Source organism: Protopterus annectens, chromosome 1.part0 (genome assembly GCF_019279795.1).
Source record: "Protopterus annectens isolate FY-2018-M chromosome 1.part0, PAN1.0, whole genome shotgun sequence".
Lineage (NCBI taxonomy): Eukaryota > Metazoa > Chordata > Ceratodontiformes > Protopteridae > Protopterus > Protopterus annectens.
The window spans coordinates 1,208,271,536-1,208,297,021 of NC_056725.1; the positions used below are offsets into that span (position 1 = coordinate 1,208,271,536).

Genomic DNA, 25,486 nt, shown 5'->3' on the forward strand with positions numbered 1-25,486 from the left:
CATTACTGATATTCATTTCCATGCTGGAATTTGGAAATGAATGCCAACACTGCACTACTGGCCCACTGGCATCTGCTTATTGCACTCCCAACACCTTGTACTTGGAGCCCTGGGTGAATGCACCCTTTGCTCCACCCTAACTACGCCTATGCTGTGTGTCAATGCAAAGCTTACTGACATTGAATTAGGAAAGCTATGCAAAAAAATAATAAACAAACAAGTAAACAACAATACATTCTGTGATAACAATTAAGGAGCCTGTGAGATGATGGAGGTGGTGACTGTGTAAAATAGCATGCTGGAGGCATTGTGCCAATATGAAGTGCTACTGTAATGATTACTGCCATCCTTGTTCCTGCACAAGAGGCAATGTCACACTGTCTCTACAGACACCTTCACACTTGGCGCTTAACATTTCTGTGCTTCCGGTTCTCCATGCAAGTGTGTGTGTGTGTCTGTCTGTCTGTCTGTCTGTCTGTCTGTGTGCGTGTGTGCTTGTGCGTGTGTGTGTGTCTGTGCATCTTAAGGAGGTTTGTCTACTGATAGAGCATTGGTCTGCAGTTACAATGCAATCCTGTCTGCAAAAGAAAGAAAATGTACTATACATTAAAAATGCACTCAAAATATACATGTGCATATTTTAATGCAGATTATGTAAGGGATAACAGTTTTGCTTAATAAGCATATACTCAATTGCTTCTGTGTTATATACTCAATTGCTTCTGTGTTAGGCTTTCCAGTTAAGAACATACACAGTCCTTGTTATGTCACTGATTCATGTGCTAATTTAATTACATTCCAGACCTTTATGCATTTAACAGTATTGTAAATGCCCAGCTCAGGCACTGCAAGAATTCCACCTCTGGTCCACCAAGTAAATTGCACAAGACTATATGCAAAAAAGACTACCAGCAAAACAGTAACAGATTCCCCCGTTTGCACTCAACTGCTTAAAGGTGAATCTGGCTAGGTATCTTACGATTCTTTTGATTACTTGCCTAGTATTGTTCCTATGTTTTTACATACATATCCCAAATCCACGGTCATCAACAAACATGTCCCTCTACCAGCTTGCTGTGTGCAACATCTCTTCACATTTTTCACCGATGACCCGTTTACAAGGGATTACTTACAAAAGCATGAGTGAAGCTTTTCAAAACAGAAGAGGAAGTAAATTTGAATAGGTTAACACCTGTCCCAATTTGAGCAGGTGAATGCTGAATAATGACTTTAAAATGTGCATCTGCAGCAGCACCTCTATTAAAAATAAGAGGATGGAAAACATTAATTAGATAGCAGTGCTGCTAGAAACTGACCTTACTGTTAACAATTCAACCTCTGTACGGTTTTGATGAGCAGAGCTCCTCACTGTGGCAGGGAAGCAGAAAGGGAACTGGGCACGTAAAAACACTTGAAAAAAAGTGGTTTGTTTAGGCTTTATGGGCAAGCAGATAACTGTGGTTCTAAGTTCTTTTTTCTGAAAAACTTCCATGTCTCAAAATCTGCAAATAAGCAAATTATTTAACTCTTTAATTATGCTTAAGATGTAAACAGTGGTAAAAAATTTCTGATGCAAAGTCTTGTTTCTGAAATGAATATGGCAGAAGCTGCAGTCAATAAACGAACACAATCTATTAACACGCAAACTATGCAACTATGACTAACAACGTTAATGATATCTGACGAGCAAATAAAGAAAATATAACGTTGCATTTATGAAATAAAGTGAAACTGCAACACCAGTGAAAAGTCTCATTTTGGGAAATATTTATCGGCTAGGAAAGAGGATACCCAGATCCAACTGCTTCTAAAGCTGCACTGTGCCTTGTTTGTGAACACCTTCAGCTTTATATGACAGTTATAATGTTACAGTAAATTACTGATACAGACAATTCAGAGGAAGAAAGTGCTCAGTGTAAAGTTTAAACTTCAGTCCTTCCGGTCATACATCAAAGTACTACACACTCATAATAAGTTAATTTTCCATAATATTAGAAAATATATACAAAAATAAATGTCTAGAATAACTTTTGTTTGGCAGAAAAATCAAATCAACTTTCAGTCAGGGATGTCCGATGTCCAGATCAAAAGCAAATCCTGACCAGACTATGTGGCTTTAGTTACCAGAAATTCTTAAAATATTTGAAATAGAACATGTTGGAGGTGAGGCTGAAGGTGCTTTATTTAAAAATTAACTGTCCCTCACCGCAGTTTGCCAGTGTGTTGTCTGCTGCACCAAGGGTGATGGGGAAAGGTTACACCAAATTGATTTATCACTCTAATGTTCCTGGGTATGCAACACTAGTAGAGGGCCACCAAGGCAGGCACAATCTCAAAGCACAACAAAAGAATACCTACTAAACATGTTGGCGGGCACAAAAGGAGGTCTCTCAACTGGTACAAAGGTTATGGAAGATGTGATCTTAAAAGGAGTACACTTAATTACTTTCACTACTTTTACAAATTTAACATTAACAGAGCTACCTTCTTTCTCAATTTATAAAATGAGGTTATAGCAGTCAGAAGGAAAGCCTGGATTGTGCTTAAGGTACTGAATTCTTTGAATTATATAAATGCCTCACTGCAGAAACCAGTATTGGACACTGTACTTTTTAATGCAAAAAAGGTAGGACATTCTTTATGGCAACACACTGCTGAATTATAAAACAGACAGAGACTGCGAGCCACAAAGCATTATTGTGATATCAGTTTTGGTCATTACATAGCAAAACTAGCATACATTGCATGATCAACATTAATGCTGTACAACAGGCAGGAAACAATACTTTTCTGAGAGGAGATGGGACATTTCACTTTGCATTTTATTATGAAAGGAATGATGGGAAGCCATGATATAACATTTAAAAAGTACACTGCATAACTTGTACATATGCCTGTTGAAGGAGAAACTAAAGACGGTGCAGAAGGATGCTGCCTTTACATGTGGATGAGCCCGCATCAAAGGGAAGGCAGCATTTATATGTGGATGTGCCAGCATTGAAGGGAAGGCAGCATTTATATGTGGATGTGCCAGCATCAAAGTGCCTACATGAAGTGGGAAAGTCACTCAGTTCCGAGAATAGGCCTGGATGTCAGACTTGGCCTGTGGCAGAGTTTACAATCATTGTGAATGCAAGAGTGAAACACACAATGGACATCAGACATTTCAGAGTGAGGCTATGACATTCTGCTTTGTTATTTTACGTTGAAGGGAATGCAAAACATGGAATTTTAAATGTTGACAACAAAAACAGCGTTTTGACAGTACACTTTTAAATAAAAAAAGGGACACAGACACATTATTAGCAATGCAGCAGGATTGTATTTTAACAAGCTCTGTTCTGACATCCAGTATCAGATTCCTACCTGCTGCTGTGACATTTTGCGGTCCAATTTACACCGTTTAAAAGTATTCCAAAAAGTTATTCCAAAAAGCAAAATTTGGCATTGATCGTAGTTGGACTACTTTTTTGAGAGGAGGTTTGCATGTTACCATGATGGAAAAGCTACATACAACATTCTGAAATGACTGTGAAAACCAGCATATGACACTGTAGAACTGGATAAAACAGGTGGGAAACACACTTCAAAAATAGCACTATTTTTGAGATACCCATTTAAATTGGAGCAGTGACATTTTTGTCTGCACTTCATGGCAACATGGAAGAAAAATGCATTATTTTAAAAATGGTTAAAGCATTATTTTAAAAATGGTTAAAGCAATGTTTGACAGTGTTGTAAAAAATAACAAGCACACACACACGGTTACTGAGAAAGAAAATGGTAGAAACGCTGGTTTCAACTTCAGAGTAGCCATTAATCCTAGTGATAAATACACTGTACGTACTGCATTGGTCTGCCACTACTTTCACTTACACTTGTCTACATCAAACACACTATGTGAGCACCAGTGCTAAGACACTCTGCGATGTAAAAACTGGCTCTAGGTTACTTTGTCATGCTGACTAATGTCACTAAAACAAGCATGGGTATTTGCCAATGCTAAATGAGTTGCGGACCTGACCTATTCCAACCTATGCCAGGCCACACACTAATGAAAGAAGAGGCCTAAGCACTGTTGTTGGCCAATGTATGTCTGCCATAAAGCTCAGCAGCCAGGGTCAGTAACCTGCTGAGTGGCTGGTGTTGACTCACCCAGAATGAGTTACCTGTGATAACTCTGCTGCGTGAGAACAAGATGTAAAAGCAGTCAACCTGCCAAAAGCGAACGAAGGACAGCTACACTGCGCATATATTCACGGATGAGATGCAGCTTGGAAGCAGGAGACTGGCTGTTCTGTGCATCCAGAAGACTAACAGCACCACAAAGTCTATTGGCCTTCACTCTAGAATCTTTACATGACAGTGACAGATGTCATCAGAATCAGCGACAGGTTCATGGCAATCAAAATGCAATGTAAAGATACAGCAGTCATCATGAAACAGTGAGGAAATGAGGGCATTCAGGCAGCAGCTGCAAGATCTCCTCGATAAAACAGGATAAAATGAGTTAGTTTTGATAACGGGGGTTGTAAATGCTCAGCAATAGAAAGAACAGATTTACCTTTTGCTCAGTCTTATTCTCAAAGTGTGACCATAAGGAATTATAATACGCATTCTGTACTTTTACTCTGTTTCATTAGTCACACTTCTTTTTCTCATATCTCAATCTCACTGCAATTTGTGTAAAAAGAGATGATCTTATTGTGTTAATATTTGAAAGTATATGTCTGTGGTGTGTGGTTGCACGCCATAGCTCTCAACTTTCCATCTCCAAATGAAGAAAACTAGACCTCATAATGTGGAACAAATGGGCAAAACATGGAACATGTGCTAACAGCTTACAACAAACTTGAACTAGGAAGGTCATAGGACAGTCAAAATATGCTGGTTTTACATACAGAAAAGATTTTTAAATAAATTAACATGATTCATTTCTTTTTACCATGGATATCAGTTAAAAAAAATTCCTAACACTGAATGTGAGACAGACCCTTTCGATGTGTAACTTCGAGGAATATGCACCTTTTAAGACCTCAAATGAGGTATGTTCCTCATAATGAGGTACACTTCAGAGGTAGGTCACATCCTAGAGTGTGAGTTTCCCAACATACCCCAGAAGACAGGAAAAGGACTGAGGGGGTGTATGCGTGTGATAATTCTCAGCTTTTTCTGGGATATCCCTGATATTGCTTCATATTTTTATCCTGCCCCTTTTCAATGCTTGCTAACCTGGTAAGTCACTGAGGATTACTGGCAAAAATGCTAGGCATTAGAGTTTCATACTTTTTAATCTTAAAAAAGCATGCTGATGCAAAGCTTGTTCTATTAACTTTTTAAGAGAATTACAGTAATGTTCACATGAATATTCAAGTATCTAAAAGACTTCTGTAATAATGCCATTTCTATACCTCCTTGCTGTCTGTTTAGAATCTCCTTAGGCTTAAATATGTAAACATCTGTACACAGCTCGGGTCTACTTTATTAACTGGAACGTTCAAAAGTTCGAATGCATAAAGATCGACACATATGCATCGAACTCAAACATTTGAAAGTTAATAAAGAAATAAAATACACAGGAAAAAAAAGATGTAGGCAGGGGGGCAAGCCCCCCTGCACCCCCCGCTACTTAAATATACCAACTTCGAGATCGCACTACATTGAAGTAAACGGAAATCTCCACCTACGGATATTTCCATTTACAGTTTTCGATGGCTTGCACTTTTGATGCATATGGTTCGATCCATATGTATTCGTGGTTTTACGCTTTCGCGTAAATAAAGTAGACCCCACAGCTCTACATATATGTACATATTTTTACTAGTGGAATCAGTGCTGTTCTACTGCCAAGTCCATCACTTCTATTATTTCTCACACCAAGCTGTGCTTTGGTTTTACTATTTCTGTTTTTATACCCTGTAAATCTTCCTGACTTCGTACTCATCTTCATGAGCATTTACAATTGTCATGGCCTATGATTTATCTTGTTTTATAATTGGTTTGATCTACAGTTTACCTTATTTTGCAATACCAGTACTGTTAAGTACAGTGGATATAAAAAGTTTACACACCCCCTGTTAAAATACCAGATTTTTGTGATTTAAAAAAACGAGACCACAATAAATAATTTCAAAACTTTTCCCACCTTTAATGTGACCTATAGCCTGTACAATTCAATTGAAAAACAAACAAATCTGTTAAGGGAAAAATATAAAAAATAAAAAATGTACAATACGCTGGTTGCATAAATATGCACACCCTTAAACTAATACTTATAGGTTCATAGGTTCATTCATTTCATACTAGGCTATCTGGGGGCATTTATAAGCCTAGCTCATAGTTATGTGGGCTTCGCCACCTTTAGTTTGAATAAAAACTATGCCTATCATTTTTCTGTGCCTCTGTCAAGCAGTGACACTGAAGTAATCCCTGGAGTCTCCCAAAAGTAAGTGGGACACTTTGTTGTGTCTGCACACCCTTAAACTAATACTTTGTTGTGGCACCTTTTGATTTAATTATAGCATTCAGTCTTCTTGGGTAGGAGTCTATCAGCATGGCACATCTTGACTTGGCAATATTTGCCCATTCTTGCTTGTAAAAGTGCTCCAAGTCTGTCAAATCGGAGGGCATCTGTTGTGCACAGCCCTCTTCAGGTCACCCCACAGATTTCACAGGCCACTCCAAAACTTTAATTTTCTTCTGGTGAAGCCATTCTTTTGTTGATTTGGATGTATGCTTGGGGTCATTGTTGTGTTGAAAGGTGAAATTCCTCTTCATCTTCAGCTTTCTGGCAGACGCCTTAGGGTTTTGGGCCAAAAAGTGACTGGTATTTGGAACTGCTCATAATTCCCTCCACCTTGACTAAAGCCCCAGTTCCAGATGAAGAAAAGCAATCACAAAAAGTTCAACCTTGGTCTCATCAGACCATTACACATTTTCCCACTTACTTTTGGGAGACTTGATATATTGTTTTGCAAGCTTCCGTCTTTCAACCCTACCCCGTAGTCCAGACCTATGGAGAATACAGGAGATTGCTGTCACATGTAGTACACATTCAGTACTTGCCAGAAATTCCTGCAGCTCCTTCAGTGTTGCCGTAGGTTTCTTGGCAGCCTCCCTGACCAATTTTTGTCTTGTCGTTTCATCAATTTTGGAGGGACGTCCAGTTCTTTGCAACATCACTGTTGTCCCATATTTTCTCCACTTTCTGATGAAGGTCTTCACTGTGTTCCATGGTACATCCAATGCTGTGGAACTTTTTTTGTACCCTTCCCCTGACTGATACCTTTCAACAATGAGATCCCTTTGATGCTTTGTAAGCTCTCTGCAAACCATGGCTTTTGCTGTAGCAGGCAAGTGAGTAAATTTCAGGAAAATCTTACTAGGATAGCTGATCTTTATTTGGGGTTAATCAGAGTCTCTTTAATTGATGGCAGGTGTGTATCCAAGAAGACTGAATCTTCTTCTTCTTCTTTCGGCTTTTTCCGGTTAGGGGTCGCCACAGCGGATCACCTGTCCGCTCATGATTGGTAGTGGAGTTTTTCAGTGTTGAGTTGCCAGCTCAGCGCCCAACCTTCCACAGAAGGCGCACACATGCACGCACTCACGCCTACGGCCAATTTAGAGTATCACATCAAAAGGTGCTTCAACAAAGTATTAGTTTAAGCGTGTGCACATACAACAAAGTATTAGTTTAAGCGTGTGCACATACAACAAAGTATTAGTTTAAGGGTGTGCACACTTATGCAACCAGAGTATTGTACATTTTTTATTTTTATATTTTTTCCCTCAACAGATTTGTTTTTCAATTGAATTGTACAGGTTATAGGTCATATTAAAGGTGGTAAAAGTTTTGAAATGATATATTGTGGTCTCCTTTTTTTATATCATAAAAATCTGGCATTTTAACAGGGGTATGTAAACTTTTTATATCCACTGTATGTCTTGTGTGCTTGCCTTTCGTAAACCTTATACAGGTATATGTTTTTCACTATTGCGCTGAACTAAAATGTACTTTATTGTTTTGACTATTTGTAATACAACCCAGGCAGTAGCTGAAAAGAGTATTGTACCAACTCACTAAACTGAAGAACAAACAAATAAATAAATATAAAAACTTGCCCTATATTTGGACCCCCCCCCCCTTATTTGGCCTCATCTCTGATTCTCAAACAAATAAGAGGGTAGTGTATATGCATATGAGTATGTGCATATTTGAGTGTGCGTTTAGTGATGGCATACAGCAACTTGAGGTTTATTTTAGGTATAAAAATTGAAACAGCTAACCAATACCCAGGCTAGCCTGCTACTACTTGTACTGTATGACAGAAGTTAACTGCCTTTTTTCGGGGGGGGGGGGGTGTATGGATTGCCTGGAGCTCTGGAGTTTTGTGACTTCAGTTGTTTCTTATTTTGAGTGTCTCAAGTGTCTTAAGAGTCTTTAATAAGGTAAATCATTATTCTTGAGAGTGCAGTGAAGAGACGGCATCAGTTAAGGCACTGTGAGAAGCTCTTTATGAAGATATACTGAAAAGCAAGAACAATAGAGAAGGCTAATCCTCAGCTCTACTTTTTTCAGTTCTTTCATGAGATACTACAAAATGGATGCAAATTAATCTCTCGGCTTTTTGACTGAAATGATATGATTTTTATGAAAGAAAAGTTGAGTCAACAGTATGTAACAGGGTGGAGGATGCAATTTTTGGCTGTTACGTCTTAATAGACAGGGACAGGATACCAGAGAATGTTCATTTCGAACAGAGGCAGACTTGATTCTGCAGTAAATCTTGCAGCCATCTTTAGAAGGAAGGACTCATCTGAAAGCCTTCTGTTCCCACTGACAAATGAAGATGAGAGTTATTCTCTCACATGATGCCAGTTTACTGTCCCAACACATGTGGTGTAAAGCAATTAGAAATACTTCTTTTTTACTCCCTCCACCAAAGTTTTAGCTGCCAATACTATTACATCTAATCCTTAAATAAGCGTTTGATATGGTAAAAACTTCATCTAATACATTATTTAGTTCTGTAGGACAAAATGGCATAGTAGACTCACCATGTCTCTCAAACTCAAGGTACTTCCTGGAAGAAAAAAAGAAGAGCTTCCAGAAGAAGACAATAATTTGCTTCAGGAAAATCTAAACATCTTCTTTTGTCAGTGTAATAAAGTCAGAATGAATGCCAAGGACATGACTTCTTTTCTTCTTCTTCTTTCGGCTTTTCCCAGTTAGGGGTAGCCACAGCGGATCATCTGTCCGCTCATGATTGGCAGTGGAGTTTTAATGTGTCAAGTTGCCAGCCCGGCCCCCAACCTTCCACAGAAGGCACACACTCACACCTAGGGCCAATCTAGAGTGCCCAATTCACCTACTGCATGTCTTTGGGATGTGGGAGGAAACCGGAGGAAACCCATGCGACCACAGGGAAGACATGCAGACTCCACACAGAAGTCACCCCAGCCGAGAATCAAATCTGAGAACCTCTTGCTGTGAGGCTGCAACGCTACACGCTGCACCACCGTGGCCGCCCCCTGCCAAGGACATGACTAACGAACATATTTAACCAGACTGGTTGGGATCACAGAGCCTACCAGTCACATCAAATGCTGATTAAAAGTCTCAAAGTTCTCCACTTAAGTAAGTGCTCTTAAACTGGCCTTTAGCTGTTTTAAGAATGGACACTTTAGCACTTCTAATTTATAAAACTGCCAAGCAGTATAAGATGTAACTAAACCTTATAGGATTGTTAGAAATTTTAAAAGAGACACAACTAAACGTTACAGTATTGTTCAAAATTCTGAAACAGTCTCACATGGTCAATATACAGAGGCTCAAACTTTGCTCAGCTACTAATAGCTGGGAACTCCACTATGCATCTTTCTACCAAATATATGAACCAGTAATATGATTAATCAAGTACGAACTGCTATACAAACTAGTCATTATAATGCCACTTGTAACGCAGTCTAATAAAACAAGACATCAATTCTACCTTTAAAAAAGTTCACTTATTCATCATTTCAAGATTTCACACCAGCTGTCAGTTCTGTTTCATTTACCTAATGAAAGCTTCAAATTTCACTCATCCATTACAGGTTTTTTAATGTACTAGTCAGACTTTCCTGTTGATGTTCTCATATTCTAAAGGTCATCACAACAGCTGAGAACATGAAGCAATGTAAGAGACAGATAAAAGAAATGGATTTTATACACGAACTGCAAGTTCGGAAAACTGTAGGTGCATGAAAATGAAGGAAATTTGCAGTGAATGAGAAAGCAAGTGGGCGACACAAGAGAATTATTAAAAAGATGTGACAGGCGGAGTGTGCCGCATTTATACACACAACCACTGTACAGTCTTCAGCTCTAAAGAACAGCTGAAAGGGTCAGCAACCTGCTTCGAAACAAGGCTCCTACTGCTTCCAATTAATTGAAGCAGCTGAGGACACAGTGGCCGATGATGTCTGAACCCATCAGCGTATTCAGCTGGTATCTTTAAAATCATACATTTCAGAGGACATTTTTGTCACATTTTGCAATGTATACTTACTTTTATCTATAACATTATTTTCAGCCTGTTACGCACCTCTGACTCCTGTTTTGTTACTTTTCCCAGTCTGGTCATTGTCAATAACTGTCGCCCAGTGATATATTCATAGAGACCAGTTTCCCTTTTGCATGACTGAGATAGCAGAGGATACGTCAGAAAAAATGCTGGTGGCAGTAAATCACAGGCAAATTCTATGTAGTCAAGCATTTCTACTTTTTATTGTCAGCATACACTAAGACAACTTTATGTTCTTGGAGAGGTACACGTATAACAAACATCAACCAGTGGACACTCAGAGGGGTACATAGTTTTACTGGCAGGGCTTCGTGTTAATGAAGACCACACAGATATTATTCAGAGGGACTGTTCAATGTTAACAGTTCAGAAGATACTCATTAGTATGAATGATCTAATTTATGACTCTGCTCTTAAATGTGCCGTAACAACACTGTACGTTACATCTGTCTGTCGATTGATCTGTCTATCCATCTTTGCATCTACCTATCTAATGTCCTAGCTCTATTAAAAGAAAGACAAATGCTCAGGCCTATCTCACTTTCTCCCACTCAGCTGCTAATCTTCTAGGACTTGCATGATGACAAGCTTGCTTCACAACTTGTCCTAAAAGGAAGGCCTACAGAAAAAAAAAAAGGTTACTATTGCAAATATCCAGCCACAGATTCAAGACCATACAACGTGATGATTTTTGTTGGCTACAGGAGTATGGCAGTGCTGTTTTTCCTGCTCTCACTTACTCATATTCCTCATTTCCCCACACTCCAGGCACAAGATGCATATGGGCATTGGTTAACAACACCTTTCTTGCAATGCATACTATGACCTCAAATGTAGGATACCCAATGAAATTGAAAGTGAAAATAAGTACAGTGAAGCAAACTCTGTACAATGAAACAGTCTGCAAAACAAGTCATCAAAATGTGCGTCTTCAACTTCGACATACAGCAGTACTAAAAAGACAGCAATAAAAACATTTTATTTGTGGAGGCACAACCCCTTAAAATTAATTTAGAGGCTGCTGCATGCTGGGTAGTTTCATATTTCTTCACACCTCTGCAAATAATACCTATAAGGAAGACGGTACCATACCAGCAAATTTAACAAATCAGCCAACTTAAAATAGTGAGCTACTACCTTCACTTTATTTCATCTTGACACTTCACAAAACACAGCTGATCCAGTATTTTGTAGAAGTTTTGTAGAAGTGTTCAAAAACATTCTGGATTTCTTCCACATGTGATGATGCAAAATGTGATGCAAACATGTTAGCAGCACTGCAACTACCTGCAGTGCTGCTGATCATGCAGCCTATTCCAGTAAACAGCAACAATGCAGTCACATGGTCAGCTAACACACCAGTTATCTGCCTATCAACAGTGGCAGCAACATACCTCTCAACTGTACAGATTTTGGCAGAATGTCCTGATTTTTGCTCATATTTTTGGTCCATTTTTCATAAAATTGTGGTTTTCTGGCAAATTAGTGGCAACTCATTAAAGACAGAAGTTAGAAAATAATGACAGACATTTGAGTTTCAGACTTCATACCCTTCAGAAAATGCATGCTAATGCAAAACCTGTTATTCTATCAACTTTCTAAGTTTGTAAAAGCAATATTTAAAATGTGTCCCTAACTCTGGGCCTTTTCCCCACTTTTATGTAAGGGTTTGTCCAGATTTCTAAGTGGTTGAGAGGTTTGGGCAGCAACAACAGTATGGAAATTATTTCAGGATGCTACAGAGACGGCCAAGAGGAGGATGCCAGTGTGTAATGTCTCTCCATCACTCCCTGCCTAGCACAGGGCTATCAGGACTGAATATTGGTGGCATACAGCACCACCTATGCAATGTCACATAATACCCTATGGACAGGCATACAAGCATTAAATGGCATGGCTCAGCACATTAAGACAGTAACCATGGGCAAATCCTAACTGTCATAGTACTCCATGGTGCACTAGTATACAGAGCACTACACATCGACACTAATCAGAAACAGTAAGGTGTAGGTATGAAAGTAATCACTATAGCCATAAGTCATTAAAAGGGCCCCAGACATAGCTCCTATACAGGAGATATTCTTATTCTCTTTCTAGTACAATTCTTGTCCTTGCAATTTGTGGGGACCATGACCCCCCCCCCCCCAGCTTATCTTGGTATCCTCTGCATGTGCAAAGTCACAGCACCACATTCTCTAGTTCTTTGTTATACTCAAAAATAAGAAATCTTCCTGTAATGAAATAACTTCTCCAAAAGGAAGAGTCAGTAAAGTACACATTGAACTGCTAAATTCCTTCTTTTAACAAGGTAATCAAGGATTAAGTTCCAGAAGGTGAAGGTAGTCTTGTAGACGGACAGAAAGACATTAATGCAAATACTCACTTGAGAAATCATTAAATATTTATCAAATCAGAAACACTTACATACCTGCATAACTGTTGTAACTCTTGGAAGCTCACATCATAAATATGGAACTCCATTTCTTAATAACCATGTATCAATATCCTTGCACATGGACTGCACTAGCACTGTTGGTAATTGTTGGGACTTTGAGACCGATATCAGGTTGCATTTGTCACTCTGACCCCTGAACTTTATGATTTAAGACCTCTACAGCTCTAGTCAAATGAATGAAACCTTCTCTTAGCCTGATGCCATGTACGGGTTGACATGCTGTGAATGCTGTATAAGGCTGTTAAGCTTCTACATATGTAACATGAATGGCACCTCATTTTTAGCCAGTTTGCTGCTTCTCTGACTGAACTGATACTGCACTTTCCTGATAATGAACTATAATATGAAGGAGACAGGTTACAAGTTCACACATTTGCAGAATAAGCTCAAGTTCTTTTTGCATTAAGAAGTCCTTAACCTCTTGATGGAACCTGTGGGTACCTATGTAGTTATCCAATTCCTTCCTGAAGGTAAGAACCAGTCAGATGAGTTTAACTGGAACAGTGAGTTTATTTTATAGATGTGGAAGTCTTTGAAGACTATTTCTTCATCTGTTAACTGCAATAGTGAAATAATCATGGACCCTTTTCAACCATGACCTGGCCACAAGAGCCAGGATATGTGTAGAATATAGATAGACAGTTTACAGCAGGAGTAGACAATTGTCCATCATGTTAAGGAGGTGGGGAGAAAGCCAGATTACCCAGAAAAACCCATGCAGCCATGGGGAGAACATGCAAAACACCAAACGCAGAGACTGGAGATCAGGACTGAACTTCAAACCATACAGCTGTATAGTAGAGATCTAAACCACTAAGTCATTATGCCGACAGCCACTGAGGAAGAAAAATGCAGGGAAGCACCTAGTGTGAGAAGATTCCACCATTTCCTGATCTTCTGTTGAGCTATGTTTTCTTTCAGTACTGTTTTACTTTCCGTAGTGGGACACTCTGTCAGAATACTGGAGTTAATGACAACAGCATTGTGTAATCCAGGAATACACCACATGATATAAATGGTCAGGCACTCAACTTTCTGTACAGGAAGGTGGAAAATGCTATGCTTTGCACCTTACCAGTACATTAACCATATGCAAAGTAAGTGTAGCATATGGCACTGCCAAGCTAGGTCTCATACTAACACACATTTTGTTGACCACATCCAAAACCGCATCACCATAAAAACAGAAAATCATTCCAGAGTGTTCTGTACTTCAATGAATGTCAGTTCTATAGTCTTGCAGGTCTACTATCATGAACAGATTAGTATGTGACATTCCAACAGTACTGAAAAGTGGTTCAGTGCAAGTGCTGTGAGGAATATTGTAGGAAAGTTTGAAGGGGCACTTTAGAAACCATGAAATAAAATGGAATGGATCTAGATTCTGTAATATGTTACCAGTTTGTGATGGGAAAGCAGCAATATTTACAACAAAGTATAATATTATGCTGACACAATATATTACAACTTGCGCAACAATGAAACAGTAACACTACAGCATAATGTCACAGTGTTTCAGTATATGGAGGGAGTAGAAAAGCTGCAAATGTGGTCTTGGGCAATGTTCCATCTAACTACTTTACACTATAAGCAGGCAGCAAAGGAGTCTGTGCAGCACTGCTAGGCAACAAGGACTGATAAAAAGATAAATGAAACAAAAATAAAAACAAAACAAAATCAATAAATCATATCACATCCATCAGTTTTAATTCCTCTCTTTTTTTCCTTTGCTATTTTTTTTGTTCACTGCAGCTATATCTCCTGGGGTAGGCCTCCCTGTAGGTCATAGGCACTATATTGCAAATCTGAAATACAGAAATACTCTATTAAAGCAATGTAAATTATATGGCACTGTGTTGTAAAAATCATGTCTATACAAACTAGGGAATATAATTTGAAAAAGAAAAGCGGAAGTACAGCACGGTAGAAGAGGAGAAAAAAAAGAAAAGCGGAAGTACAGCACGGTAGAAGAGGAGAAAAAAAAGAAAAGCGGAAGTACAGCACGGTAGAAGAGGAGAAAAACAGTCAGATGTAAGCAAAACAGCAGAAACAGCTTACCACAAAAGGTCAATTTGGCAATATTTAAAGAACTGAACGTGATATGGGACAATCTAACTTTAAGAACTGCAAGAATAACATAAAAATCTAGCTTGCTTAAAACTTAAAAAATTGTTAGATAAAATGTGAATGTATTGACAAAGTTACTTCTATTATGGACATTGTATATAGTTAGATTTGTTTATATTGTTTAACATTTTTGTTGCATTTGTATTTATGAAAAATCAATAAAAATCACGTGGAAAAAAAAGTTATTTTAGAGAAGGGGGTTAAGTTAAATAGCACTTGGAATACAATGACAGACTCTTCACGGGGCGAGTAAAGGAAAGAATTGGATCATCTAATTAGTCCTTAGCTAGTATCGCTTTCAATGCTTTTTTCTTCTTTGTGTGTTATAATTCATTTCCAGTCATGCATGATAATCAAGTGACAATGGTATTTTAAACCTATTAAAGAATACTTCATGTACACTTTATTATAAATTAACTATGTTAAATGTATTCAAAGATTCCACTACAGCTTCTGAAACAGTGCCCCAACCACCTAGTTTTAGAAGGTGGCTACACTGTTTTTGTAGTGCATGGAGTGCCGCAATTATACTCTGAAATTGGAAAAAAATATATACTGTGAGACCTGATATTAACAGTGCTTAAAGGTGCTTAACAAGAGCTTGTTAAGGACACTTACATGCTGTTAAGACTGGGCCTTGTGCTAGGACTAATAGCAGGCTATGCTGGCTAGCAAAAGTACAGTTGTGTACACTTACCATAAATGCAGATGTTTGAGTGTATTCACTGTTGCAGTCATTACATCTGGGTAATCTGCTGGCAGGTTGCCCTCAGTCGGCCTGAATTCCAAAGTCTTGGGTCGGTCTTCTCTTCCATGACATCAGGTCGTCAGGGGTATAAAACATGCAGCTGATGACATTTTATTTAGTTTTTCTTGCCCCCGATGTCAGGTGCCCCCAAAAAGGTAGCAATATTCTAAATATATATATATATATATATATATATATATATACATATGCATTCAATATAAACTTTACCTTCATCTGCAAGCAAATACACCACATAGGTTGTGGAAGATAGAGAAGGAAAGATAAACTGTAGAATGACTGGGGGATGGTGGGAGGGTAACCTGGACTGCAACAGTGAATACACTCGAACATCTACATTTATGGCAAGTGTACACAACTGTACTATGTCCTTCGTGTTTCAATGTTGCAGTCATTAAATTTGGGTAGAATCCCAAAGCTATGGTTGGGAGGCTGGAGCTAAACAGCATTAGGTGAGGCTATAAGGCCCTGCAGCACTGCAGTGGCAAAGCCTGCCCTGGACTTATAGAGTAGAGTGGCAAATGGTAATGCTTTGTAAAGGTGTGAACAGAACTCCAAGTAGCAGCCTCTAGAATGTCCTTGGTTGGTACTCCTCTGAGAAAGGCTGCTGAAGTAGCTGCAGCCCTGGTGGATTGAGACCTAATGCCCTTGGGCACAGGTTTGCCATGGTGTAAGTAGCAGAAACGGATGCAGTGGCTTATACACTTTGAAATTGTCTGCTTTGAAATAGCCTTTCCTTCTGATCCTGCAGCATATGACACTAGTAATTGCTCGTTTTTTCTTATAGCTTTAGTCCTGCTCAAGTAGAATCTTAGCTGCTTGTGTACGTCCAAGAAATGCAGAATTCTCTCCCCTTTGTTCTGCGGATTTGGATAAAAAGTTGGCAGATGAATTGTTTGGTTAAGAGCCACAATGGAAACGACCTTAGGCATAAAAGTAGGATTTGTCCTCAGAGACACCCTGTCTGGGTAAAATATGATAAAAGGCTCTACAGCCATGAGGGCCTGTAGCTCTGAAACTCTTCTTGCTGTGGTAATTGCTAGTAGCAGAGCTGTCTTCCATAATAAGAACTTTATAGCTGCAGTAGCAGCTGGTTCAAATGGAGGCAGGGTGAGCTTTTCCAGCACATAACTGAGGTCCCACGCAGGCAATGGTGATCTTCTAGGAGGCCTTATGTTTTTGGCTCCTCTAAGATACTGCTTTAGTAAAGGATGATAAAAGATTGGTGGCTCTGTATTGTAATGAGCCGAAATGGCAGAGGCATGGATTTTGATTGATGAGAAAGATAGGCCTTTGTCAAGCATCTCAGTTAAGTATTGTAATATCTGAGGAATATGCGGTTTTGCTGTATCAGTGCCCTGTGCTTGATGCCAAGCACAGAATCTCTTCCATTTGTCAGCATAAGATTTTCTAGTACTAGGCCTTCTGGCTTCCAAAATGACATCCATCACAGCTTTACTGAGAGGTGTCGTCTGTATGATTACAGGATTAGCCATGCTGTCAGGTTCAGAGTCTGTAGTTGATTGTGCAGGATCTGATTGTTTTGCTGGGACAGTAGTTGTGGTTTTTGAGGCAAGGTCCAAGCTAGGTATTGAGACAAGTTCCTTAGGATTGGGTACCATCATCTTTGGCTTCTCTTGTCTGACTTTTAGGAGGACCTTGGGTAGAAGAGGCAGAGGAGGAAAGGAATAAACTGATAGGTCTTTCCAACTGAAGGATAGGGCGTCCACTTTCCATGCTTGTTTGTGATGAATCCTTGTGCAGAATCTTTTTAGTTGATAATTTTGAGGAGAGGCAAATAGGTCTATGTCTGGGCTCCCCCATTTCTCTGCTATCATGGCGAAGACTTGTGGATTTAATTTCCACTCGTGAGGATCCAGAAGGTTTCTGCATAAATCATCTGCCAGAGTGTTTTGTTTTCCTGAAGATTTATTTGGCAGGTCAAAGCTGTGTCCCACAGTGCCATGGCTAATCTGCAAAAGGGGTATGAACGTGTGCTCCCTTGCTTGTTTATATACCACATGACTGTGGTGTTGTCTGTCTTTATCAGTAGTTGTCCTGAATGAAGTAAGTCCTTGAAGGCTGTTAGGACATTTTGAACAGCTAGCATCTCTTTCGGGTTGATATGTAGATGCATTTGATTTGATGTCCATATGCCCTGAATGCATCTTCCTGCCATGTGGGCCCCCCAGTCATAATCTGATGCGTCTGTTGTTAAGGTTTGTCTGGCAGGGGGTAGAGTGAAGGGCCGTCCCATGTTTTGGTGACAGGCCTTTGCCCACCATAGAAACTCCTGTTGCAGGCAGGGGATGAGAGGAATCATTGTTTCCAGACTGTGTGAATGTTGACTCCATAAACTTTTTAGGTACCATTGAAGTTTCCTCATATGCAGTCTTGCATATGGAATTAGTAGGATGCAGGATGCCATGAAGCCCAGAGCCTGCAGAATTTGTCTTGCAGAAGATTGGGTGTTTGTTGCCATCAGTTTGAAGTAAGTAGTCAGTTGCCTTTGTTTATCTGGCATGAGGTAAGCCATCTGGGCAGTTGAATTCAAGCTTGCACCCAGGAATGTTATATTTTGAGAGGGTACCAGTTGTGATTTGTTTTCATTTATTGTGTACCCTAGGCATGTTAGGAGCTTTTTCACAAACGCCAGGTGTCATAGAAGAGTGTCCTTGTTCTCTGCTTGAATCAGACAGTCGTCCAAGTAAGGATATATTTGAATACTTTTGTCTGCAAAATGCAATTACTGGTGCCAGGCACTTTGTAAAGATCCTGGGTGCAGTAGATAAGCCAAAGGGCAGTGCAGAATGCATTAAGCCAGCCTTGAATCTGAGGTATCTTCTGCACGACTGTCTTATTGGGACATGCAGGTATGCCTCTTTTAGGTCTAAAGTCACCAGCCAAACATTCTTGCCCAGCATGGGCAGAAGCTGTTGCAAGGTGAGCATTTTGAATTTTGGAATGTCCAGGTATGTGTTCAAAATCAATAAATCCAGTATTGGCCACCAGGCCTGAACAGTCTTGAGTAAAAACCTTGTCCTTTTTCCTGTTCTGGTACTGTCATATCCATGAGGGCGTAACCTGTTTCTGTGCCTCTGCCCATTGGTTTTTTGGCAGATCTGGCCAATCATTTGTCATTGGCAGTGTGTGGAAATGGAATCTGTATCCCTGTGATACGATGTTTAGTACCCACTTGTCCTGGCTTATTAACTGCCAATTTTGAGCAAAATCCCCTATGGGTGCTGCCAAAAGATAAGTGCTTGGTGCAGGCAGAGGGAAGTCATTGGGATTGCTTTCTGTAGGTTTGGGCTTTGTCTCCTCCAGATTTGGAGGTGAATGCGCCCCATTGCTTTGACCTGTATGAGTCTTGAGCCTGGTACCTGGAACCCTTAGGGCATCTGGATTTGCCCCTTTGAGCTCTGAGTGACACAGGAAAGGACCAATTTTTTGTAGGCCAGTGTCTATTGAATCTAGGTGGCTGCACTTGTAAGAAATCTTTAATAGTTTGCATAGACTTAGCTTTGTCTTCCATTTTCTTTAAAACCTCTTCTGCCTTAATACCCAATAGAGAATCATGCTGTAAAGGTGCATCTAGCAATTTAGCTTTAACATGATCAGGCAAATTTTGTTCCTTTAACTAGGCATGCCTCCTAATCACAGATCCAGTAACCTCTAAAGAATCAAAACCACATTGTAAATTATGCTTTCCAACTTGTACAGCTGCATGCAATAATTCCTGCAATTCCTTATTTTCTGCACATTCTGAAATCAACATCATTTTCTGTTTCAGCAATCCCATAACATGTTGTTGGCACTTAAGCATATGAAATTGCAGTTTAAGGCCCTGATTACCAAGGCTGCAGAAGTATAAACCTTTTTTCCCCATCTGTCCAGTGTCCTTGAATCTCTGTCAGGGGGGGTAGGGTTTTTTGCTGTCAAGGCCTTAACTCCCTTTGGACCCTGTGAAATAGTTTCAGGATCAGCAGCAGGGTTTCTAAATAAAAATTTATGAGAGTCAGGGACCCTGTAATACCTGTCAGGCTTACTGGGCCGGAGGTAAAGAGAAAACACATCATCCACAATGTCTAAAACGGGGAATGGCTAAAGGCTTGTGCTGAGGGAGAAGAAGGAAATCCCTAAGCCTCTTTTTTGATTCTGAGAAGTCTTAACTCTCCCAGTGAAAATGCTCCCTCAAAGTATGCAAGGTTTCTCCAAATGAATAATCCTCAGGAGGAGATGCAAATGGAATGGACTCCTCAGCATCAGAATCCTCATAGGGAGGTAAAGATAATTCCTGATCAGAAGAGGAATCATAAGAAATAGAAACCTGATCTGAAGCTTCATAGTCAGTGTCTTGCCTAGGCCTCTTTTCTGGAGGGGGATGGGTACCCCTGATCAAGGTAATAAGGTCTTCAGCCATTTTGATCATCTGTTTTTTAGGCATAGAGGCCTGTGCATGTGGCTCAGGCATCAGTTTTTTTAGTTTTAGAAGGTGTCTTTGCCTTAGGTTTTGCAGCTTTCGTCGGTTTGCTATAAAATTGTTGAGGTCTGAATACACCCTCAGAAGCCTGTGCCTGCTCAGCGGCTCTGGACCCATCCGAGGGAGATATATCCGTCGGTCCAATACCTTGAGTATCTTGCGACATGCCAGACTCCACATGGGTGTCAAGGTAGCGGGTATCAGGGGCTGTGAAAGCACCTGAGTACCGGCGAGCTGGCGACTGGCTTAGGAGAAGCTTTGTCGGTTTTGGATCTCGACTGCCTTTCTCTGTCCTTTTCTTTGCATTTTTTATGTACTCCGGTAGTCGGACTGCTATCCGATGACATTCATGGGTAGTTAAATCTGTTTCCAAAATACTTAGATGCAAAATAGGTTAAATCTAGCACAAAACTGATAGCCAGGCACGTTGTGATCAGGGCCTAGGCAAGGAATACAGTATAAATGGAAATCCTTATGAGGTATTTGCTTGCATAAGTAATACAATTATTAACTCTGACATCGATAAAAAGCAAGAAAAAAGTTTCCCCAATGGGGTACTTAGCTTTAGTGAAGACTTCGGTTCTGAAACTCAAACTCGAATATTTCAGTAGTCGGCCAACCGGCACTTGCAAAATGCTTCTGCTTGACAGCAAGAAAGACTAAAAAAATGGTAAGTCGGCTGCATGTTTTATACCCCTCATGGAGGAGAAGACAGCAACGGACCCAAGACTTTGGAATTCAGGCCGACTGAGGGCAACCTGCCAGCAGATTACCCAAATGTAATGACTGCAACAGTGAAACACGAAGAATATCAACAGCGACAAAAGGTTAAACAATATTTAAAATCTGTTACTTGCCTTTCTCTGTCACACTTTAACACCTTTGAAAGTGGTTAGTTCTACAGCAGCAGCTGTATCTGCCTTCTGTCTTGCATTATAGGTGCTTTTCAAGCTTTCAAACACTTTGAAAGCTGGTAAAACAATTCGCACTACTACTTTTTCTTCTGTAACTGGTAGTACACAGAGAGCAGATAAAGCTCCATGCACTGCAAAGAGTTATGACCATGTCTCCAATTATAACTGGCTTACAATGCATTTTCAACATGAACGTCAAGAATTTCATCTTGCTTTGTTCTTGAAATGAATTTCTTGGCTTTCATGTCTCAAACGCATAACTAGCTGGTTATTATCAGAGATCCAATTACAATAATCTAGGTTAGGTAGATTCTGCATTACTATAATTAGTGAGGGAGCTGCAGTTTGCTGATTTTTTTTAAATTAATGAGTTCTGGGTGGGGGGTGTTATTTTAGAATTTGTCTTGTTCACTGCTGTTAAGAAAGATAGTACAGTTGTGTACACTTACCATAAATATAGATGTTCGAGTGTATTTCACTGTTGCAGTCATTACATTTGGGTTATCTGCTTGCAGTAGCCCTAAGTCGGCCTGATTAACAAAGTCTTGGGTTCTGCGTCGGATGCTGTCCCTTCTTCAATGACGTCAGGTCGTCAGGGTTATAAAATGTGTAGCCGACGCCATTACATCAGTTTTTCTTGCCCCAGATGTCAGGTGCCCCCCTAATGGGAAGCAAATTAAATTTATAATTACAAGGATATACCTCCAACAAAAAAGCAAATACATGAAAAAGCTTTTTGAGCATAGTAAGGGAGAGTAGAGATATAGCCAAACGAGGAGGGAGGGTAACCAGGACTGCAACAGTGAATACACTCGAACATCTACATTTATGTTAAGTGTACACAACTGTACAATGTTCTTCATGTTTCACTGTTGCAATCATTACATTTGGGTAGATTCACAAAGCTAAGGTTGGGAGGAGGAATTTAAATAGAATTAGGACCAGCTATAAGACCCTGCAAGACTGCAGTGGCAAAGCCAGCTCTGGATTTAGAGAAAATTGGCAAATGATAATGCTTGGTTAAAGTATGTACACAACTCCAGGTAGCAGCTTCTAGGATGTCCCTGGTAGGAACGCCCCTGAGAAAGGCTGTGGAGGTAGATGCATCCCTGGTTGAATGGGGTCTGATGCCCTGTGGGATAGGTTTTCCATGGTGCTTATAGCAGAAATGAATGCAGTGGCCTATCCATTTTGAAATGGTTTGCTTTGAAACAGCTTTCCCCTCTGTCCCTGCAGCAAATGCCACCAGCAGTTGCTCAGATTTCCTTTGAGGTTTAGTCCTGTCCAAGTAAAATCTAAGTTGTCTGTGCACATCTAAGGAATGCAGTTATCCGTTCCCCTTTGTTCTGTGGGTTAGGAAAGAAGGTAGGCAAATGAATGTACTGATTAAGAGCCACACTGGATACCACCTTGAGGATGAAGGAGGGATTGGTTCTGAGGGACACCCTGTCCGCATGAAAGATGATGAAAGGCTCCACTGCCATAAGGGCCTGCAATTCAGACACCCTTCTTGCAGAAGTGATTGCTAAAAGGAAAGCGGTTTTCCAGGAAAGGAATTTTAAATCTGCAGTAGCAGCTGGCTCGAAAGGAGGAAGAGTGAGTTTCTCCAAGACAAAGTTAAGGTTCCATGCTGGAGTTGGAGCTCTCCTGGGTGGCCTTACATTTTTGGCCCCTCTGAGGAACTGCTTGAGCAGTGGGTGAGAGAAGAGGGGAGGCTCTGTGTTATAATGAGCTGAAATGGCTGAGGCATGAATTTTGATGGAGGAAAAGGACAAGCCCTTATGAAGCATCTCAGTCAAATATTGTAGAATCTGAGGTAAATTGGGCACTGCTGCGCTCATCCCTGGAGACTGATTCCAGGCACAAAATCTTTTCCATTTTGCAGCATAAGATTTTCTAGTACTAGGCCTCCTTGCCTCTAAAATGATATCCATCATGGATTTACTGAGGGATGGTAAAGGAGAGATTAGGTAATTAGCCAGGCAGCTAGGTTCAAGGTTTGCTGCTGAGGGTGCAGAATCTGGTTCTCCTGCTGAGACAACAGGTAAGGAGTCTGAGGCAGGTGCCATGGGGCCAAGCGTGACACACTGCGCAAGTGGGGGTTACCAGTGTTGGCGTGGCCAGTCTGGTGCAATTAAAATCATCCTTGGCTTGTCCTGTTTGATCTTTAGTAGTACCTTGGAGAGCAGAGGCAGAGGAGGAAAGGCTTAAACTGATAGGGTTTTCCAGTTGAAGGATAGAGCATCCACTTTCCAAGCTAGCTTGTGGGGAATCCTTAATTTGTCCAATTGATGGTTCTGGGGGGAGGCAAACAGGTCTATATCTGGGCTCCCCCACTTGCTTGTCAACATGTTGAAAATCCTTGGTTCCAGTTTCCACTCGTGTGGGTCCATGAGGTTTCTGCCTAGTCCATCTGCCAGTGTATTTAGTTTTCCTGGCAGGAATTGAGCTTGAAGATTCACTTGGTAGCTCAATGCTGTGTTCCACAGTGCCATGGCTAGTCTGCAGAGGGGGTAAGAATGTGTACCCCCCTGCTTGTTTATGTACCACATGACAGTGGTTTTGTCCGTCTTTACCATTAGTTGTCCTGGAAGAATGCGGTCCTTGAAGGCTGTCAGAGCATTTTGTACAGCTAACATTTCCTTTTGATTTATGTGCAGGTGCATCGGACTTGGGTTCCATTTACCCTGAATGCACTTCCCTGCTAGGTGAGCCCCCCATGCATAGTCTGATGCGTCCGTTAAGGTTTGGGCAGCATGGGGTAGTGTAAATGGCAGCCCCCTGTTTTGGTGGTAGGCCTCTGCCCACCAAAGGAACTCTAGGTGTAGGCAAAGTATGATAGGAATCATTGCTTCTAGATCCCGTGAATGTTGACACCATAAGCTTTTGAGATACCACTGTAGTTTCCTCATATGCAGCCTTGCATATGGAATTAGAAGAATGCAGGAGGCCATGAACCCCAAAGGCTTTTTTATGTATTTGCCTTGCAGATAGCTGGGTTTTTGTGGCCACTTGTTTGAAGTAGGTTGTCAAATGAATCCGTTTTTCTGGCGTGAGGAAAGCCATCTGGGAAGTTGTATTCAAGCTTGCGCCCAGAAATATAATTTGTTGACAGGGTACCAGGTGTGATTTCTTTTCGCTTATGGTGTACCCCAGACAAGTCAGCACCCTTTGAACAAAGGTCAGATGATTCAAAAGTCCTGGCTTTCTGCCCGAATTAGACAATCGTCCAGGTATGGGTATATTTGAATATTTCTTTGCCTGCAAAATGCAATGACTGGAGCTAGGCACTTTGTGAATACCCGGGGCACAGTAGATAAGCCAAAGGGCAGTGCAGAGAAATGATAGTGTATGTAGCCTGCTTTGAAGCGTAGGTATCTTCTGCAAGACTCCCTGATAGGGATGTGCAGGTATGCTTCTTTTAAGTCCAGTGTTGCCAACCATGCATCTTTGCCTAGCATAGGAAGCAGCTGGTGGTCAGCATTTTGAATTTTGGAATCACCAGAAAGGTGTTTAGAGTAGAAAGGTCCAGGATAGGATGTGATGCATTGTCTTTTCTGGGTACCAGGAAAAGTCTTGAATAGAAACCTTGTCCCTTTTTCTCTTCTGGTACTAACTGAATAGCCTCATGCTTAAGAGAGAGAACTTGATTTCAGGCCTCTGCCCACTAATTTGGGGGTAGATCTGGCCACCCGCTTGGTGTTAGTAATGTGTGGAAGTGAAATCTGTATCCTTGGGACACTATATTTAAAACCCATTTGTCTTGGGTAATGAGTTCCCAGTTTTTGGCCTTCAAACCAGTCTTTCTGCCTAAAGGAGCATTCAGTTGGGAAGTGCCTGGAAGTTTTAAAAACAAAGTCATTGATACAGTTTTCCATAGGGGGGGGGGTTCTTACTACTCTCAGATTTGGGTGCGGAAATCCCCCACTGCTTAGTTTTGTGTGTCCCCTGGGACTGAAATCTGGGGTTTCTGCTGTGTCTGGGTTTGGCTTGTGAAGACCTGGAAGGGGCTGGAAAGGACCAGTTCTTAGAGGGCCAATGCCTACTAAATCTAGGAGGCTGAACTTGCAAGAAATCTTTAACAGTCTGCATAGATTTAGCTTTATCTTCCATCTTTTTAAGTAGTTCCTCACCTTTGTTGCTAAACAGGCGGTCCTGATTTAAGGGAGCATCCTA

General features: G+C 40.5%; 1 protein-coding gene across 1 annotated transcript in view; it reads right to left on the minus strand.

The window, feature by feature from the left end:
* GPR63 (G protein-coupled receptor 63) overlaps window positions 1–25,486 on the minus strand; it is a 433,154-nt gene that overhangs the window by 10,614 nt on the left and 397,054 nt on the right. The window lies entirely within an intron of this gene.